General features: G+C 34.4%; 1 pseudogene; it reads right to left on the bottom strand.

The window, feature by feature from the left end:
• Positions 1–273: 273 nt before the first annotated feature.
• LOC120195217 lies at positions 274–21,249 on the bottom strand (annotated as a pseudogene).
• Between the last annotated feature and the right edge of the window lie 1,600 nt (positions 21,250–22,849).

The following is a 22,849-nucleotide window of genomic DNA, read 5'->3' as shown; positions in this document are numbered from 1 at the left end:
TTACAAGATCACCAAAATCTTTGGCAAACCTTGTCCAAGTCTCCTTGTGGGAGAGACTCCGAGAACGGAACTAAAGAAATACAATTCAGAATAAAATCAATCCAGCCACCTGCAAATCCCATTTTCCTCGTGATGGCCTCGATGAACTTCCATTCCACTCTATCACCTAAAAAGTGACCAAAATACAATTCAGACAAGTTCATAAGTCCAAAGAAAAAGAAGAAAGAAGATCTTGCGTAGGAGGTGATCTGACTCAAAAGTTTGTTATTCAATTTCATATTCGGGAACTAAAAGTGCATTACAAGAACAATACTCCTCACTCCTCAGTGGAGCAAATCAGGACAAAGCTTCTGTCCTGAACTGTAATAAAACAACATCAGAAGGATTTCCAACTTCTCATGTTGAATCCTTTCTTGTACATAACAAAAGGATTAAAAAGCTGGTTTTTGACAGTGGTGGTGGTTAATTTATCAATGAACGGCTGGTTTAGGAACATTCTACCCGAGTTAATGGCGGCAATTTTCTTTCTCTTCTAATGTTCTTGTTGCAATTGGTGTCTTGGCTGTTGATTCATCCCGTTGATGATCTGCATTTGTCTCTATCAGCACTTCACTGTCATTTGATGAAGCTGATCGCATTGCTCTTGGTAACTTCAAAGGGATATCTGATTCACTTGGACAGTTATCTGGTTTTTGTGTAGGATCAACATTTTTTGGATTTCCGGGTGCTGCATTGTTCTCTGGTTTTAAACCTGGTGTGGCTACCGGAACTAGCTGAATCTCCAATTTTACCTGTTTCTTTCTCTGATTAGGCCTTTGTACATTGGGTTTAGCCTGGTAAGTATATCACAAGATTAGGAAATGAAAATAAAACTGAAGAATATGATATGAGAGAGAGTTTTATCATATAAAAACAGAAATGATACCAATGTGTTTCCGATGTCACTTAGTGCTTTTCTCTTTTTAGTATCGCCATCATTCATTTCAGCTGCCTTCTCACCCTCTAATGCATTCTGTAGTAGTGCTGCACCTTGAGCAACAAGGTTCATTTCCTAGTTAGTGTCGGAATCGTTAGACACGTTGGCTTCGGCTTCTCTGTTGGAACATTTGACTGAAGAACAGCCACATGATTGTCCACAAGAATTTCCATTTGCTCTACATTGACATTTCGGTGTTTTGCACAATCACTTCTTAGTGCAAGAGCAGCATAACCCCTCAATTTTCTTTGCAACCTCGCTTGTACATCCGTTTACTACATCATTGGTATCTGATTTAGGAATTCCTGCAGTTGAAGCTCTAGCTCTATACGGTCTTCTCCTTATTTTCTTTCTCTCAGACTGCAACCAATCATCATCATCGCCTGCATCCGTATCTGAATATTCCGACTCATATGTATCCATGTCCTCTATACAGGTTACGGAGCTTTGGTGTTCCTATAACAACGTTTCCAAAACAAGCAAGCATTTAAAACCATTCTACCTAAAGCAACAAGTAAATGCAATAGAAAGAGATGTGAAAAGGACCAAGTGGTGCCTACCTGCTTCCGTGCTTCTTTCTAATGTCTTCTTTCATTTGTGTCTTCCTTCATATTCTGTTACAAGGATCAGATATACCAAAACAGAATTAAGATTCCAAGCTCAGCAGGCATCAATGGAGAATTTTGAAAGAACTGGTAACAATTAGTAAATACGTATAGCAAAACCTTACCCACTCAAAGTTAGATTGAACACCGATAAAGTATGAACTAACCTTCATTTTCACTTGATGAAGAAGATCTGCCTTTAGTGCCTCTAGTTGTCTAGCCAAACTACAAAGTTTCACCACCTTTTCTTTCAGATTTCTTATTTCTGCATCCTTTTCTCTGCAACTGACTTCCTTATCTTGCAATGAGCACCTTGAAAAGGGACGGCAAATTATTGAATCGAATCAAATATAAATGAAGACCCATGATGTTAACAACCATGATAACAAAAGCAAAAAGATTAAAAATCAGTTGGTAGAAAATGGAAAGGGAAAGGTTAGCATGGAATGCTTTCTTTTTTGGAAAGATGCATTACCTTTAGGATGATGCTAAATTGAATAGATAGTTCATAATATTTTTTGCATCAGCAAGAGACCGAACTTGGTTCCAACGTCCCCTTCCACTAAAATTGCTTTCACACTCTTCAGCTTCAGATAGTTGTGAGGCCATAGCAACCAGAGTACTAGAAGTAGCAGCAAGCATTCTAGAGCGAAAATCCTTGAGTTTAGTGCACCAGGAGACATTGTCTCAGGACAATCTCTGCATTTGGCAACATTAAAAGAAAACCATTTGATCATTGGTTTATGTTATAATATTAAAAAGTGAAACAATTCAAATAACGAATTTAAGTCACGATGTCTAAGTATCCCAGCTTCTTCCTTCAGTCTTGCAGCCTCCTTGGCCATCTTGGCCCTCCTATTATACAAAGAGAACATTAAAAATAAAAACAATAAGAAAGCCTCCACTTCCTAGTTGGGATCTTATGTAAAACAAACTGATGGTTATTGTGCCCAAACACATTATGTGAACAAGCTTTCTCTGGCATCCTCCATAAACACAAAGAGTTAGAGGGAAGATGGCAACCATACAAAATCAAGGAAATTTCTTAACATAAAAGCATCATGAAAAATGGTCTATCTTTTTAACAATGACAGTCCTTTTTTTTCCTTTTTTTCCTTTTTTGTCCAATTGGGGAGGGAGGTACGTCAGCATCCCTAGTCAATGCAGAATGTAGTGTAAAAGAGTACGAGGAGACCCAAAAATCAAAGGCCTGAAAGTTAGAAGTAATTCCATAAGCATGCAAGCTACAATCACAAACATTATCCTCTGATTTTAAACTAAATTCACATTGGTGTGCTTGGTAGGAATGATGGAAAATTGAAAGAAAATTACATTTTCTTTCCCATTCATTGCTTGATAAGTTGATAAATGAGAAGAAAATAACACTTTGAAAATACATAATTTTGAACTAAACTACATCTCTCACACATTTTCTCTCCTCTTTTCCTTCCAAATTGGAATGATTTGTTTTTACACAAGAGGATTAGGATGGAAAATGATCATCCCTCTCATTTTTCTTTCCTACCAAGCACATTCGAAATTATTTTCTTTACTTTTCCGACAACCAAGCAAAGCCTTAGTGTTTGCATACACCATTTCTATTTGTATAGCCATATCAAACATTGCCAACAGAGCTGAACGTGAAATAAATAAGGACTCACTCTTCCATTTATCGTTCATATTCAGATCGTACTTCATGAACCCGTGCTGTGACCACAAGTTCATGCTCAATTGTATGCGTTATTGCCTTCAAAAGGAGGATTATTATATCACAAAAAGTGAACCACTCAGAACATGCATCAAAATCCCAAGGTATGAAAGAAAAAAAATTGAAAATATAATCCCTCTCCTGGGAATTCAATATTATATATTAGGCTGAAACTAATAGGTCTAAGCAACTCCAAAACAAGCTGCTCTATCTGTTTGCCAATACCTGAATTCCAGGACCATTGCCATTTCCAGTGCCTGCGCATCAAATATAGTAAAATCATTTTGAGTTCTAGTTACAAAAAGAAAGAATACAGTACACACAGAAATTCTCATAACTGGAAGCCTCACGTGACGAAGCCTTTCAAGATTCTAGAAGCTCCTTTAGCCTTTTTGTAGCCATAGCAGCCTCTTCAGTCTTTCTTGTAGCCATAGCAGCCTCTTCAGTCCTTCTTTGCAAAACCTAACATGCATATGCAGAGAGTGAGAACAGTTCCTTCAAATTAAAAAGATTTTTCCTTTGCAAAACCGAACATGCATATTGCATATGCAGAGAGTGAGAACAGTTCCTTCAAATTACAAAGATTCAATGTGAAAATAAATGTTACCATTTTTTGTCTCTGATTCAGAACTAAGAGCTTGTGCATCTCATACTCATTCTTCCTTCCCTCTTTCTTAAGCTAGTTAGCAAGAAAAAGAACAATAATTATATATTGACAAATAATGTTTTGCTAGGATTGTCTAAATTGTACAACTCTTGCAAATTGAAAAAGAAAAGAATTACATACCATTTGAATTTGCGTTTCTATCTTTATATTCAACAATAAATCTCTGCTTACTACTAATCTTGAGTCTAAACATGTAACAGAAACACTTCCACTGGCACTGGAAGCAAGTACTCTTACTGAAAAAAACTTTTGGTACTAGAGGAGTGAGCAAGCCATGTGATATTCTCAATTTCAAACTAATATGACTTATTGGCAGGTTACTAACACAAAGAAACTTGAATGTTAAAGTGGAGTGTCGTAACCGGTTTTCGTCCGGGCACGAAATTTTTAACTTGGTGGGAAAAATAAACTAATAAATAAATGATTTTGATTTAAAATATATTTTGAGAGTCGCCATTGACCTTTTTGAGTTAGGTAGATCAAATACCTAAAAACAATCTTTTAAAATAGTTTTTAATAAAACATAATTTTAAAGATAAAATTGATCTGCGTATAACCAAAATTTTTAGTAAAACAGGATTCGTGGTCGATTACGTTTAGGGAATGATTAACACCCCTATAACGCCCAAAATTGATACTTTATTAATTATAAATTGTCTCTATTATTGAAAATTTAAAAATTCAAAGATATATTTAATTTATAATATTATTATTTCAAATTTATAATTTTATGAAAATATATTAATTTAAATAAGATATTTATTTATTTAGAAACATCAGAAAATGGCTTCTAGGTGCGTTAAGACAGCTCTTTTCTTAATATTAAAAAACAATAAATAAATATTAATGAAACATTTATCTAAAAATAATTAAAATATATATAATTTAAAATATCAGAAAATGGACATCCAGTTGCTTTAAGACTGCCCTTTCTTAATATTGAAAAATAAATATGAAAATATGATTAAAATAATTTAAAAATATTATATTAAATAGTATTTTATAGAAATAAAATAAATAAATATTTTTTAATAAAACTATTTATATGTATTTAAATATTAATAATAATATATTAAAAGAAACATGTAAAATATATTATTTATTAAAAATATATATATTTATGATTAAATTCTAATAATAAAACATATTAAATTATAAATGAGTAATGAATAAATTTAATTAAAACTATACAAAAAAAATCTTATAATTAAAAATAATGATTAAATCAGAACATGTTAAAATTAAATATCTAATTAGTAAATAACTATTTAATATTTCAGTGACTGAACATGTAATTTTTCCTATTTTAATTTAGTGACTAAAATAAAATTGTATTAAATTCGTATATCAATTTAAAATAAATTAAAACATGTTGTTCATGATTAAAATAATAATTATTAAAATCATAATGGCTAATTCGGTTATTTTACATATTATGTATTTTTTATGCTAATGATTAATTTATAAATTAAATAAAATTAAGAGATCAAATTAAAAAGTTCAAAATTCGATTTCAGTAACTATAATGTAAAATTACAAAGCTATGGGCTGCGGACAGGGTTTATCCTTTAATTAATTGCACACAGACCCCTCCTTAAAACGGTGTCGTTCGGGGAGGGGTTTATAAACCCTTTTAACCGGCCAAAATGGCCAATTTTCTTCATTTCTTTCTTTTCCTCTCTCTCTCTCTCTTAAAATAGAGAGAATATTCTCTCTTGCTTCTCTCTAAAACAAGGAGAATGGGCACCATCCGACAGCCGTCTGTCGGTGTTGACCTTGCCGCCGGCCACCGCCTCTGGTGGCCAGAAATTTTTTTTTTTACATGGAATTAAAAACTTTTTCTTCCTAAGGTCAAATCTGGTCTTTGCTTACCCTAAATCACCTCAAATCATTATAGATCTAGGAAAACCGAAGCGTTTACCTCGGTTAAAACAGCGTCTCCGACGATGATCAGAATCTCTTTGGTGGTAAGTCATTCTTTCTCCCTCTATTTTCCTTGGTTTTTGGTCTCTGTTGCTGTTGTGTGGTTATCTTTTATGGGTTTTTTTTCTGTTCTTGTCTCTCTTGGTTCTCTGTTTATACTTGCTGTGTCAATTTCCTTTTTTCTCCTTTTTTTTTCTTGCTTGCAGGTAAGTTGAGGCTTTATAGCCTTCACCGGTGCGGCTCTCGGACCGGCCCCATGGGTGAAATTTGGTGAGTCACCAAACTATGTGGTGACTCACCTCGTAGCTGCAACGTGGGGGGGCAACTGGCCCTTCTGGAAGTTTCATCGGAGTCGTGGCAACGGCTAAGCAGCAAGGAACGGTGGCAGCAGAAGCGGCAGATGTGTGGCCTTCTGGAAGCAACGGCGACGGCTGGGACGTGGCCCTAGGGTTATGATACCCTAGGGTTTTATTTGGCTCATTGGTGGCCGTTGGATCTTTCCAGATCCAACGGTGGTGATTAGCTGGCGGCTAACTGCTGAGATGAGAGAAACCCTAGAGTTTAGGGTTACTGTTGGGTCTCTACTTGGGTCTGGAATTGTAACTGGGCCTCCAGATTTGTAAAATGGGCCACCGGGATCTGGTTGTAAAGAAGCCTTCGGGTCTTGTAATTTTTTTTAAATAATAATAATAATAATAATAATAATAATTTTAATAATAATATTAATAATAAAACGAAATGAAAAAATTAGTGTTTACAGCTGCCCCTCTTTGCTCATTCTTGTGTTAACAAAAATAGAACAAAGACGAAAAAAACAATAATTTTTTCATTTAGCTTCTTTTGAGTGGAATGGAAATGTTGAAAACATCATGCACTAAAAGGCTTACAGATGACCTGAAGGTTTTGAAATCATCAAAAAGCTCCCGAAGGCTTTTTGGAAACATCATGCACTGCAGGACTTAAAGATGACCCTAAGGCTTTGAAAACATCAAAAAGCTCCCGAAGGCTTTTTGGAAACATCATGCACTGCAGGACTTACAGATGACCTAAGGGTTTAAGCATCAAAAAGCTCCCGAAGGCTTTTTGGAAACATCATGCACTGTAGGTCTTACAAATGACCCTGAGGGTTTAAGCATCAAAAAGCTCCCGAAGGCTTTTTGGAAACATCATGCACTGTAGGTCTTACAGATGACCCTGAGGGTTTAAGCATCAAAAAGCTCCCGAAGGCTTTTTGGAAACATCATGCACTGTAGGTCTTACAGATGACCCTGAGGGTTTAAGCATCAAAAAGCTCCCGAAGGCTTTTTGGAAACATCATGCACTGTAGGTCTTACAGATGACCCTGAGGGTTTAAGCATCAAAAAAGCTCCCGAAGGATTTTTGGAAACATCATGCACTGTAGGTCTTACAGATGACCCTGAGGGTTTAAGATCAAAAAGCTCCCGAAGGCTTTTTGAAAACATCATGCACTGTAGGTCTTACAGATGTTGGAAATAGTTTACTAAGTAAAAAAACTAAGGAAATCGTTTTCTTACTTTTCAACAATTTCATTTTAGAAAAGATAAAATGAGAAACTATGGAAATCGTTTTCTCATTATTTTTTTGAAATAACATGTTGATTGGGTAACATGCCCCAATCTCAAGATAATGCTCATTTTTGTGGATTACGTCCATCTATTCTTCAGATATTTGCGTGATTCCTGTATTTGCGGTTTTGAATACCTTATTCTTGTAAGGTATTTTTTCCATGAATCTTCTTGTTCTTCTGAAGATCTGTAAAACTTCATGTTTGAATGCACTCAGATGTATCAGTGTAATGCATTGTATATTGTGTAAATGATATTCTTATGAATGCATGAATGTTGATGCAATCTTCATTTGACTTCAAAGTGGTGAACTTGGTCTTCCTTCACTTCATCATTTATTGCCAGGGTTACCTCTGGATATCAATGTAGAAACTTATGCTATCAAGCTTGTATTTCTGCAGAATCATCTGATCAACTTGTATCTTTGTGTCTTCTTTGCTTCATTTAAGTCTCAGAAGAAATGTTTCATTTGTGGAACTCTTGTTGTAGTCAGAACTATGACTTTGATGCCCCATTTTATCTTTGATAACATCGGCTTTCTTTGCTTGAACTTGTGTAGAAATCCCATAAAGCTTTCATCTTTGAAAAGAGAATCTATCATCTTTAAAAAGAGAATATATCATCTTTGAAGAGAGAATCTATCATCTTTGAAAAATGTAGATATAAATATACCAAATTCAGCAGGGAAACGTCTGTTCTCATTTGACTCTTGAAACACATCATAAGGAGAATTTATGCTAATTCCTTTCATGTCTCCACATATAATTAGATCTCGAACAAGGAAACTTGGACCATATCATATCGAGATGCTTAACAACAACATGTCGTTCAACCATAGTTTGCTCCACTAGTTTCTTGTTGTTAAAATTTCAGCTCTCCTTCTGTGGAAAGAAATCTTCATCATATCTCATTTCTAATCTTGGGGTTGAAGAAAACAGACTTCATCTTGGATCAATAGATGAAAACCATATTATCACAACATTGGTTCAACACCATAATCACTGGTTCATAAAACATTTGACAACACATTCTTCATCTCATGTGGCTTCTGCTCGAATTACTGGTCAATGAAGCTCTTTGCATGGTGTTCAAAGTTTTTGTATGATGTCACAAGACCACTTGAGAACAAAACTCAATAGGAATACAAGTGAAATACTGGTATGACCAAAAAGTTGGTCAAATTCACAAAATGTGCTGGTGTCGAATTGAATAGGAGACACTAATTGATCTTGATATCATCTCGGGCAAGGAAAGTGTAATACTGATCACGTTTTCTTCTGTAATGAGCATTGTAGAAAGTAGAAACACTTCAGCTATAGGATCCATGTACAGAAAGATATCCGTGGAATTCTTGCTGCTGGGGATGAAACGCACATGATAAAACCCAAAATAGATAAAAATTCAGTTCAGTCTGGCTGGCAATGATAACCCCAGTAACAGCGGGAATAACAGTAATGTAAGTGAGTCGAGTCTCCCTTTCAATGTCGTCGATTAAGTGAAAACTATTGTGAAAAACAGCTTCGTAATCCCAACAGTATGGTTGTAACTAACTGCCAGGAATCTCAAAGAAATATTTCCAATCATTACCGACACACACAATACAAAATTCAAAGCTGAGATCTTGAGAAACTGAACCCTGGATCGAGTAGTCTGCCTGGGGACCATCTTTATCTATGATGTAGTTTAACAAAGAACAAAATGTCATGTGACACATGGTTTAAGAAGATTGGGTATTTGAAACCATACTTGCTGAGTAGATATTTGTTCAACAACAAGATTCTAATGCAACTGCCTGATGAACGAAGCAATTATGTATAGTTAGCTCGACTATCACTGTTTCATTATTTTTATTCTTCATATCTTTCTGTCTCATTGGAAATATTTTCTCAAATCAATGATCTTTAACACATGATGATATGGGCCTTCAGCATGTCCCAGCATTGATGATATGAACGTTCAAAAATGCATCAACAGTCCTAATTCTGATTGAAATGGGCTTTCAGCATGCCCCGATATTAGCTTCTTGTTAATCTGAGCCTTCAAAATGCCCCACATGGATCTGTCTGAAGGAACCTTTAAAATGCCCCAACATTTGCTGATACAGATGTTAAAAGTGTGCTTAACGTTACTTCTTGTTGAGATGAGCCTCCAAGAATGCCCAAATATTCATATTGTTGTGAGCCTTCAAAATGCCCCAATATTCTATTTTTGGTTGAAATGGACCCTCAAGATGTCCCTCTAGATCTGTCTGATTCACTCTCAATGTCTGTTTGACTGAAATGTTATGATCCCCACGAGGTCCAATTTTGACAATGCACTGTGGTGGGTACTTGTGGCTTTATTCGTGCCCCAAATCTGTTTATCTTGAATACTCTCATTCTGGTGTCACTAAACAATAGTGTTATCAAGTAAAAAGAATTCCCTTCATGTTGTCACAAATTTAAGAAGTTCTCAATCATTCTGAAGAAACGTCTGAGATATGTGTCTTTTCTGAATGAGTCTTGTCGGACAGAGCGGTATAAATCGCTTGGTAATCCATTCCAGGCTGACACAGTGACTTATCAGCTTTTAGTGAAGACTATCTCTGAAATATACTTTTTTTGTGGGAGAGAAACCAATTTATGCGAACAGTAATCTGATGCAATGGCAAGACTACATATACAATGGTACATGCTCTTGAAAAATCTGCACCCATGCAACATGTTGATTCTGATAACTGCTCATCTGATTATGAAGCAATCTTTCATGATGATTTCACATATATTGATAGTTCTTCTGATATCGAGGAAATCCTGAATTCTGATTCTAATGAGGAGAGTAAACTGTTGGTACTCGACGAAAATGGGGTACTCAGAGGCTGAGGCTTCAATAACCATGAAGAGATATGATCCGGATTCATCAATCGCAGAGTTGACAGATTTCATATGTGTTGCTCAAATGTCAAAGGCTGCTGACGCATTTCTTCTAGTAAAAGATAGGAATTCATTATGCAATGACCCCAAATCGATCAGATAACTCAAAGAACACTTCCAGAAGATGCTATTGGACCTCCTTATTTCTACTATGAGAAAGTGGTACTTGTTCTAGTTGGTGCCTGGACTGAAATATCACAGTACTGATATAGAGCCAGAATTTGTAGATTCGAAGTATTTTCATGCTACTGCACGGAAAAGGGGCTATGTTCATAATCTACCAATTGAGAACATATTTCCTCTTATTTTGCTTCCTCCATGCGCCATACATGATGTTTTTCCATTGACTAAACATGGTGGCCTTTCTGGGCTTCAAGAACAAAGTTGAACTGTTTACAAACATGCCCAGGAAGTGCCAAATTGACAGAAATGATCCGTAAGGTTCTTGAAGTTCTAATGATGAGCCACCTTCGAGTGTCTAGAAGTATGTTCTTGATGAGTGCTGAAAATGGAATCCAGTATGAGTTGGAAGGCATAAAGATGTTCCGCTTAAATCTGATAAGGTAGAAATGCTTCTAGGTTTCCCTAAAAACCATACACGAGGAGTAGAATCTACTAGAGACATGTTCCCCGGTAGTATCAATGTCCTGTCTCTTTTCTCTGGGATCAGTGATGCAGAGGTTGCTTTCTACTGTCTTGGTATACCTTTGAAAATAGATGTGCAAGAGCTGAATGGTGATCAGTTGGAGTAATTGATGAGTAGATTCGGCAAATTCGACCTTGTCATCGATGGCATCCAGTGTAACAACCTTACTGGAACAAATAAACATCATCAGGATGAACTAGAAGATTTTTGTTGGTGCCTTTTCTTGCAATGACTGCTACAACGACTGTCTCTTCTATTGCTTCAAGATACCATTTCAATATTCTACTTTTCCCGAATCATGAAAAGGTTTAGTAGACGGTAAGACTGGTTATCTCAACGTTTGGAATCCTGTAACCAATGTTCACTCATATAAAAGCTTATAAGTGTAGAATATGTTTCAATGTCTTATTCGGTGCCATAAGTCCTCAAATTCAAATTCAGCAATCTTCTGAATGACATAATGGATATCATCTTGACAAAGAAAATGATCAGCATAGAAGAAGTAGTATGGATGTATCAAGACTTGAGCCAGTATCACGGTATAACCATAGTGCAAGTAGTGACTTGTTCATTCCCATAATACATCTTACTGGGACTATATCTCTATGATGTAATCTGCAAGAAACATGGATTGATGGCTGGGAAAATAATTTGTCTGGTGATGCTTATTGCCCTCAGTATGAAATAAGCGATAATCTTTCCTTATGGATTGCTAATGATGTCATATGAGAGTTATACAATTTCAATTCTCCAGACTTCTAGCTTCTTGGACCACTTGCCTTTAAAAAATGTGAAGTGCTTCATTATCTGGCCTCGTTCATTCTTTTTCTACAACAGAGGTAGAATAAGCAACAATTGCTTCAAGGACCTTCCTCATTTGAGACTATCCTGTTTGAAAATATTTTTTCTCCTTTATTTATCGAAGAATGAAAGAATTTTGTAAAGTATTGCTCCTTACATGTTCACAATAGAATCAAATCATAAGCATAAATTCAAAGAATATCAAAAGAATCAACAATTCTTTAATGTTTGAGAATTATAGCTCTTTGATAAGTATCAAAATTTGGTTTGGTTTCAGGATGGCTTTCCTATTTACATATATTTAAGATGTCACTCCTCTCTCTCTCTTTGTGAACTTTGTCACATGCCTCACTTTAAGGACTTGGTATTTTAACCGGATGCGTACAAAATGTTGCAACGAGGATTACCAATTACTAGACTTTCTAGAATGCTTCCATTTCAATTCTCTGAAATCCTTCATTTAGACTCATCTAACCAAAGTAGTGTGAAAATATCGGTCTAACAATGAAATTTCTGAGTGCTTGTGTGAAGTTGACTATAACAGGTGTTTCGCAACTCCCTTAGTCCATCTTTTAACACATTTTCCATTTTGGCTAGCTGAATTCAACTTTATTGTATATAATAATATAATCACCTTTATTAGGCTAAATGAAACTTATCCATAAAGCCAGGGCTATTAACCAATTTCTCTAGAGGGACAGATTTATTACATATAATAATATAATGGGTTGGCTGAATATTATCCATAAAGCGGGGGCGATTAACCATTTTCTCTAGAGGGAAAACTCAAGCTTTATTGTATATAATAATATAACATGGGTATCCAAATCCAATTTCTTAAGCTTGTTAAGAAGAACCTGTTATAGTCTAGGTGTTTTGGTGGAATTCAGAAAATCTCTTCGTTAGAGTTCAATTCCCAAGCAACTGACTTAAACTAGATTTACCTATTTGTAAAAATTATGTTCATCATCGAACATCATCAATAAAAAAATACTCTAGTCAGTTTTGTAGTGTAATATGCCAATGATGCCCCATGTTGTACGCTCATATATATAAATATCAAGCCTTTTTGTAATTCCTTTGAATGGGAGTAGGCTATCTCATATTTGTAATAGGATAGTGTTTGGGTGTATTTCTTCTGAGGTAAGTTCAAGGGTCTTTGTTTTTCTGGTTTTTAATCTTGATATTTTGTCAAAGATTATAACTCTAATTATGCAGAGTTTTTAATCCAGTTGATATTCAAAGAACTGCAAGATTACAAAATTGATTTAATGCTCATAACATTAGAAGCAACACAAATTTATTTATTGCAAAAAAGGCGGAGAAAGGAACAAAAAACAAGTTCAAACAGGATGCTGAAAATAGAAAGGTACTATAGTGGTAGATAACAACTTCCACTTATTTATTTATCATGCCACATTATTTCTATAATGTTGGTTGTGTAATCGGATCAGGGTTTTCATCCTTATTTGCCCCCCATTTCTTGATCATTTCTTTTGTCAAGACTCTTTTGTCAACAAACATCTCTATTTCTTTTAACAGTTGCCTACAATTGCCCATGGAATACCCAAATACTCCCAAGTGGAAATCACAAACACTAATTTGATCATATCTATGAGCAAAAGGGTTTGGTGACATTTTCATTGGTTTTGGTGTGATGTACTGACCTTGAACCAAATGAGGGTATAAGTCTGAAATGGAAGTTTGGAACACTTCCAAAGTTTTTCTTGATCGTGTGACTTTCTTTGGTCGATCCAAATAATTACTTTCTCTTTTTCTTTTGCAATTGTGGGAACTCTGGATACAACACTCATTTACATCATCAGCTTTCGCTTTTTGATCCGTCGGGCTCTTGGATGTGACGTTTGAGTTTTATTCACTGATTACATTCTCAATTAAATCTCCCCTTGTCACAAGATTCTCGAATTCTTTCGTAGGATTTGCCTGCATTAACTCGAACAAAGGCGCTGGAAGGGAATCACGAAACATATGTGATATCTCTTCTTCTAACATAGGAGGTTGAATTTGTGCTGCCACTCCTCTCCATCTTAAGGCATATTCTTGAAATCTTTCATTGGCTTTCTTCTTTATTCTTCGAAGATTCATACGTGTTGGAGATAGGCCTTTAACATACCGATATTGTTCCAAAAATGCATCAGCTAAATCAACCCATCTCTTGATCTGTTCTTGTGTCAACTGATTGTACCAGACTACTGCTGGGCCAACAAGGCTATCATGGAAAGAGTGAATTAACAGATCATCAGAACTTAAATATCCTTCCATTTTTCTGCAAAACATTCTCAAATGGATTAATGGACAACTGGTGCCATCATATTTCTCAAAATCAGGCATTTTGAAATCATGGGAATAACCAAATCTGGAACCAAGCTGAGCTCTCGTGCTTCTAATTCTTTGTGGTGGGCACTAACATCTTTCATGTTTTTGATTGCTTTCTCCGCCCTCTTAACTCTCTCCTCATATTGTGAATAATTAATGAGGCTATTCTTTTGGTTTGAGTGGGATGGCCTAGGGTATATTATTTTTCTCGACTCTTCAATCCGATAGCACGATTTCTCTTTATCATTTATCTCTTCTTTATCATATTCTATTCCCTGAATAATTTGATTTGATCCATCTGGTACTGAATCTGATGCTTCTTTCCTTATATCCTGAGGTAACCCTGTCAATTGTTCTGGCCCCTGATCTTGTATTCCCTCATAAGATTGCTCTATTATTTTCATGATGATGGTACAGTATGAATGAATAGTCTCGATTTTACTGTTACAGAACCCTTCATAAATTATTTATGTTTTTATAATTAATGTATATACCAATACTTTAACAAATGAAAAATGTAAATGCAAAATGCATAAATGCAAAAATGTAAATTATTTAAAATACCATAATAGGACATCCAGTTATATTAAGACTGCCCTTTTCTTTGATATTGAAAATAAATAAACATTTAAATATGTTTTAATGCATGATGTAAATGTAAATACAAATGTAAAAAATACAAAAATGAAAAATGCAAATGCATGTATGAAAAGGTGTTACTCAAGAGTGATCATCTTAGAACAGATTTCATTGAACACAAAAGTTTTTGTGCATTAAACAAAACTTTTACATGTAGGGGACAACTTTCAGTCCTAACTTCAATAAAACTTTACATATAGGGAATAACTTTCCCATTTTTTTTCTCTAAAACCAAGTTAGTTTATCAGCTTATGGGCCATATTGCTTGTCTGGATTGCAGCTTCTTCCATGATATTCTGGTGTTCTTTCATCTCCTGTGTCAATTCTCGGAGTTGCTCATTTTCCCTTGTGAGAGAACCTTTGTGTTCAAAAAGTTTTTGGACAAGATCTTCATGTATGTTGCAACTTTTTTTCAGTTTGGTGACCCCTGTTATCCACTCTTCTGGGGTGTTTCCTATGCCAGTATTTCGAAAAGCTTGATTGATCTTCTGGAAATCTTCCTGTATGGTTTCCATTTTGGTGCTCAATTTATTGTTTTCCATCTTTAAATGACGTATTTGAGCCTCGAACCTCAATAAATCTTCTTCTTTCTGGGCGCCCCTATTGATACTCTTACCTTTGAAGACTTTTGGTATTAATCTAGCAGAACCTTTGGTTACCAAACTAGGTCGATCATTTACCATAAATTGTAAGGTTCCATGAACCAAAAGACTTTGGACTTGACGTTTGAAGGCAAGACAATTCTCGATGGTATGTCCTTGAGCTCCGGCATGATATTCACAATGAACGTTGATGTCATACCAATTTGGATACGGAGGTTGGAATGGTTTTATGTAATATGGAGCCACTTCTCGTGCTTCAAGTAACTTTTAATACAACTCTTTATATGATATAGGTATAGCATCAATATGATAACTGCCTTTTGTCTTGGATTGAACCTGAGTTTTAGATGTCGGGAGCAGACTAAACTTCGATGATTTCAGGTTACATGATTTCTTCTCTTCTTTGGGAGCTTTTACAGTTGTCATCATTTCTTTGGTATCTCCAGATGACTTGTGAATACGAATGATGATTGTCTGTAACTTCTCCAATTGATTAGGATCAGAAGTCCCTTGCATATATGAAATTGCAAGATTATGTTCATTGATCTCTATATCTTTTTGTGCATGAATCTCTTTTCCTTTGGTCAAAACATATATTCTTTCCATCATCTTGGACATCTGCTCTCTTATTTCTCGTATCTCCTCTTGCTCTTCAATGGGCATACGATCTTTGGGTGCATAGCTCTCTTCTATCCTCAAAGTTCCCTCGGGATACGATTCCTTGGCCGCGTCATATTTTGTTCGATCATAAAACTTTTTTGTCCATTTATGATTTCTTTCCAATTTGATGAACAATCTTTCAAGTCAACACCTTTTGGTTATGCCATGATCATGCAATGCAGACAAAAGAAACTAATATGAACAAGTTAGAGCAAAATAACATGCAGTAAAAAAGATAAGAAAAAATAAAATGGTTAGTACCAACTAATGGAAAGAAAAAATTTATATCTATCAAGGTATAAATCCTAACCTCATGCTTTCTAGTTTCATGCTTTGTTTGGAAAAATTAAGCTAACCGCATTATTTCTAGTTCGCAGGCATTTATTCAGAAAAAGGAAAAAATTAAATAAATCAAAAGACAAAAAGTTAGAACTTATTTCTCCTTTGTGTACACCTATGAACAGAGGTTCATTACTGTCTTAGATCAGGTGAATTTCTAGGGTTTATTATATGCAGAGTTTCAGTTCTAGGAGTAAAGGTACTCGAATTGTCCTTGTTGATGCCCCCTTGGGCTACCAACCCTTAATCCTAGTCCACTACAGACTTAAGCAGACCGAGTTCAATTCGAGGGGACATATTTCTTTATGCCTGACACGGAGAATAAATTCTCACGAAGACATAGAGCATATGAACCCCGAAAGCTACTTGCTAGGTCTGACACGGAGAATAAATTCTCACGAAGACGTCGCTTTCACTCCCACTTAAAAGGGACAAATTTCAGTTATAGATATTAAGTTTATGCAATGCATGTGTTGTGTGTGAGGATAAATGTTCAAACCTCTGACAGATAAATAATAAAATAAAATACTTGAAAAATAAAATGAAACATTAATAAAATAATATACATATAAATATTATGAAAATAATAAGTATATATAAAACTTTTGAAAAGAAAGAATTAAAAATTAAATATATGAATTTTTAATTTTTAATTAATAGAGACAATTCATAATTGATTTTAAAGTTTGACCAGCTCCCCAGCGGATTCGCCAAGCTGTCGTAACCGATTTTCGTCCGGGCACGAAATTTTTAACTTTGTGGGAAAAATAAAACTAATAAATAAATGATTTTGATTTAAAATATATTTTGGGAGTCGTCATTGATCTTTTTGAGTTAGGTATGTCAAATACCTAAAAACAATCTTTTAAAATAGTTTTTAATAAACATAATTTAAAAGATAAAATTGATCTGCGTATAACCAAAAATTTTAGTAAAATAGGATTCGTGGTCGATTACGTTTAGGGAAGGATTAGCACCCATATAACTCCCAAAATTGGTACTTTATTAATTATAAATTGTCTCTATTATTGAAAATTTAAAAATTCAAAGATATATTTAATTTATAATATTATTATTTCAAATTTATAATTTTATGAAAATATATTAATTTAAATAAGATATTTATTTATTTAGAAACATCAGAAAAGGGCTTCTAGGTGCTTTAAGATAGCTCTTTTCTTAATATTAAAAAACAATAAATAAATATTAATGAAACATTTATCTAAAAATAATTAAAATATATATAATTTAAAATATTTATTTAAAATATCAGAAAATGGACATCCAGTTGCTTTAAGACTGCCCTTTCTTAATATTGAAAAATAAATATGAAAATATGATTAAAATAATTTAAAAATATTATATTAAATAGTATTTTAATATAAATAAAATAAATAAATATTTTTTAATAAAACTATTTTTATATATTTAAATATTAATAATAATATATTAAAAGAAACATGCAAAATATATTATTTATTAAAAATATATATATTTATGATTAAATTCTAATAATAAAACATATTAAATTATAAATGAGTAATGAATAAATTTAATTAAAACTATACAAAAAAAATCTTATAATTAAAAATAATGACTAAATCAGAACATTTTAAAATTAAATATCTAATTAGTAAATAACTATTTAATATTTCAGTGACTGAACATGTAATTTTTCCTATTTTAATTTAGTGACTAAAATAAAATTGTATTAAATTCATATATCAATTTAAAATAAATTAAAACATGTTGTTCATGATTAAAATAATAATTATTAAAATCATAATGGCTAATTCGATTATTTTACATATTATGTATTTTTTATGCTAATGATTAATTTATAAATTAAATAAAATTAAGAGATCAAATTAAAAAGTTCAAAATTCAATTTCAGTGACTATAATGTAAAATTACAAAGTTACTGGGCTGCGGACAGGATTTATCCTTTAATTAATTGCACACAGACCCTCCCCAAAACGGTGTCATTAGGGGAGGGGTTTATAAACCCTTTTAACCGGCCAAAATGGCTGGTTTTCTTCATTTCTTTCTTTTCCTCTCTCTCTCTCTCTTAAAATAGAGAGAATATATTCTCTCTTGCTTCTCTCTAAAACATAGAGAATGGGCACCGTCCGACAGCCGTCTGCCGGTGTTGACCTTGCCGCCGGCCACCGCCTCTGGTGGTCGAATTTTTTTTACATGGAATTAAAGGTTTTCTCTTCCTAAGGTCAAATCTGGTCTTTGCTTACCCTAAATCACCTCAAATCATTGTAGATCTAGGAAAACGAAGCATTTACCTTGGTTAAAACAGCGTCTCCGACGACGATCAGAATCTCTTTGGTGGTAAGTCCTTCTTTCTCCCTCTATTTTCCTTGGTTTTTGGTCTCTGTTGCTGTTGTGTGGTTATTTTTATGGGTTTTTTTTGTTCTTGTCTCTCTTGGTTCTCTGTTTATGCTTGCTGTGTCGATTGCCTTTTTTCTCCTCTTTTCTTCTTTTTTTTTCTTGCTTGCAGGTAAGTTGAGGCTTTATAGCCTTCACCGGTGCGGCTCTCGGACCGGTCCCATGGGTGAAATTTGGTGAGTCACCAAACTATGTGGTGACTCACCTCGTAGCTGCAACGTGGGGGGCAACTGGCCCTTCTGGAAGTTTCATCGGAGTCGTGGCAACGGCTAAGCAGCAAGGAACGGTGGCAGCAGAAGCGGCGGACTTGTGGCCTTCTAGAAGCAACGGCGGCGGTTGGGACGTGACCCTAGGGTTATGATACCCTAGGGTTTTATTTGGCTCACTGGTGGCTGTTGGATCTTTCCAGATCCAACGGTGGTGATTAGCTGGCGGCTAACTGCTGAGATGAGAGAAACCCTAGAGTTTAGGGTTACTGTTGGGTCTCTACTTGGGTCTGGAATTGTAACTGGGCCTCCAGATTTGTAAAATGGGCCACCGGGATCTGGTTGTAAAGAAGCCTTCGGGTCTTGTAATTTTTATTAAATAATAATAATAATATATAATAATTTTAATTTTAATTTTAATAATAATAATAATAAAACGAAATGAAAAAATTAGTGTTTACATGGAGTATAATTTAGGTATCATTGCCACAACAAAACATACTGACATTATCAATTATCAAATAATTAATATTCAGATGGCATGCTAGTTCTATGTTGCTTCAACTCTTTTTTTTCCTTGAAGTATCCGTTTCTAACATTCATATGTAACACATGAAGAAGGGGATGTAACGTTACATCCCATGGATCCTCCAAATACATGGTAAAACTTAGAAAAATCTAAGCATACCTTTATGTAACACTCACACCCATGTGAAAGCCAAAACTTTATTAGTATAGCTTGTGTATCTTATAAAGGTATTGCAAATAGAAAATATCCATCACATAAGTACATAACAGATACATGATTTGAAGATGCATTTATTAAACTCATATTTGAATGTACCTGAAGAACCTCTTTCTCTCGTGATGCTTTCCATAACCTTAACTGCTCAGATTCTTGCTTGATCTTATGTTGCAGTTGAACCTAAAAAATAGAAATTTGTAACTATTGATAGCAAGAATCTTATTCCTATTTTGCAAAAACAATTTCAGTTTTAAAGAAATGGGAGGGAGTTTTTGAATGGATGAAGAAGAAGACAAAGAAATGGTGAAAATGAGAGAAAGGGAGTTTTCAGACTTGAAGTCATCAAGTTTTAATGGATTTCAGCCTTTGAAATCTTGAATAGTATAAACACACTTTTGGCCACTCTAATTTTATCCTTATTTTAAGACTCTCATTTTTTTACACATGTTGGGCTAAACCAATCCCAAACCCAAAGCTAACTTGGTCCAAGCTTCTCCATGAGGCTAAAGGATTTATTTAAGCCCACTCGAGTTAACTCGAAACTACTAATTCGGGATTCGGGGTGTTACAGTGTGACCTTTGAGTACCCAGGTATGCATGTGTGATTGCATCAATATAGTGCAATAGATATCCTAAATATTTGGCTTGATAGTTATGTGAGATCGAGTCAAAGCTATAGTTGAACGGGAATTATACCGAGACTATGTGATTACCGGGTTCTCCAACTATGACAAGTAGATGATGACTATGTGAGACCGGATGTTAGTAATGTGTTGTGTTGCATTTAGAGAATGCACAATAGTTAGATATTGCGGTTTGCGACCCAATATGCGTATACTCATGGAGAGACCCTTAGTAGAGGACTAAGAAAATCATGAGATTCTTACTATAGTGACAGAATAGTTAAACCTTAAATAGGTAGCACTTGATTAGGATCATGCATATACCTATTGCTTATTGCTATTTCTTCTAGTATGCTTATGTTTATGAGCCTTATAATGTTACTCTATATTAGCGATTACATTACTGGGTTTTGTAAGCTCAATATTTGAATGTTTTTGTTTGTAGGTTAGTAGCTTGAACTGTTCGAGGAGCACTATCATAGCAGGACTTTCAACATCTCTTACATAATATTGTATTGTAGCTTTTTAGTGGACATGTGTATTTATAGGACCCTTACTTATGTATGTGAAATTGTAAACCTCGAGAACTATCTTGATTTAAACTATGTCATAAAGTTCCGATTTTTTAAAAGTGTTTTTTTATTTGTCATGTAAGTTTATCTTGGTGTCATATAGTATGTTTTAAATGAAAATAAAAAATATTTAAAATTCGATGATTGTCTTGAAAGTTCAATGTAACATTTTAGGCCCATTTGAGTTTAGTGCGTTAAGTATGATTTTTTTTTCAATAACATTACAGGCTTACAATGGCCTTCCAAGTCGAGAATAGTGAGGTGTCCACATGAGTCACTTCCACCATTGTTGAGTGACCTTCCATGGTGCTAAAGTTTAGAAAAGTTTTTTTCGGAGACTTTGTGAATCAAAGTTTAACGACATATAAAATGAATATTAAAAAATATGTAAATGGAAAAGAAAGGGAATGATATTTTATGAAGTTTTTAAATAGAACAACACAATTAAGTGATTGTATTTTTTTCTAAATAAAATATTTAAAAGTTTATATAATTTGAATCAAAAGCTTATTGATTTCTTTAAGTAAAGATTCAAAAAAAATATGTAATTTGAGTCCAAGTAATAAACGGCATGTTTTAATTCTTTTTATAAAACATGAAGAGTTGAATAAGGTTTTGCTTATATATGTATGCACATATTCAAACTAAAGCAAGAACAAATTCGAGCAAAATACATATAGAATAAATTTGGAAACGCACCAGATATGGGTCGAACCTATGACTTTCTATTTAGAAAACAGACGCTCTACCCACTGGGCTATTGGCATTACTGATTTTTTTTATTCTAAATAACATTTATATAGTCTTTAATTTTGGTTTAGTCAAAAGAAAATTATTGGACTTGCCAAATTTCCAGGGATAACAAATTCTTGTATATCAAAAATGGGATGACATCAACTGTTTTAAGTAATATTTTTCGGCCTATTTCAAAGTTATCTTAGCACTCACAAATTTAAAGTTGACTTTTTGTTTCAACCTCAAATAGACTGAATTCTTACATACTGAAAGTATGTTGCAAATCATTAAGTTCAAGTATACTTCTAACGAGACAATTCATGCCAAGTATTATCTTAAAAGAGAATTGGAGACTTGTTAAAGTTCACTATTTGCCCCCACCCCCATATGACCCTAAAGCATTATTGAACATCTAAATGGGTTTTAAAGTTATGTTGCTCAATGTCAATACAAGACAATTGTCGGGAAAAAAATAGGCCAATATGGGATCCAAGAAGATGTTCTTAATCCACAATAGTTTATATCAATCGACCTGATGGCCGTGGTTTCGAGATAAGCTGATTGGTGTTATGGTCGAAGCTTGAAGAGAAGAGAAGAGGAGAAAATGGGGACAAGTCAATGGCTTGGAGCGAATTGGGAATTGAAGTCGAGAATAGGAAAAGTGGGTCGAGTTCGGATCGAACCACTAATAAATACAATTGATGGATCAGCCCAGATATAAATGGAAAAGAGCAGCAGTGGGGGGTCATGAAGTAAATGGGTTAACATTATATCAACCTAAAGACCTACATGAGTCATCAAATTACCGTTAGATGATTGTTTTTTTTAGTATAGTTGTAATGGGGTGGGTACCTGTACAAATATAAACCTCCTATTCTCTCGATCTCTATTTTCTTCGACCATCGTTCTTCAATTCTTTTAGGTTCATCACAATTGGCTTCTGATCTAAATAGATGTCATTTAATTTGTAGATTCAGGGTCAGTTGATGTCCTTAGGCGACAACCATCGGATGCGGTCAGGATGGTAGAGTCGATTACAGTTGACGGTGTCAGAAGGAGAGGAAAACCAAGGTGGAAGTGGGAAGACTGCTTGAGAGCTGATTTGAAGGATTTAGCCATTACCGAGGACATGACATCTGATAGGAAAGTATAGAGACTTAAGACCAACGT

This window comes from Hibiscus syriacus, unplaced genomic scaffold, assembly GCF_006381635.1.
Source record: "Hibiscus syriacus cultivar Baekdansim isolate YM2019G1 unplaced genomic scaffold, ASM638163v2 tig00117010_pilon, whole genome shotgun sequence".
NCBI lineage: Eukaryota > Viridiplantae > Streptophyta > Magnoliopsida > Malvales > Malvaceae > Hibiscus > Hibiscus syriacus.
The sequence above is the reverse complement of the archived record's forward strand: the minus strand, read 5'-3'. Positions and strand labels throughout refer to the sequence as shown.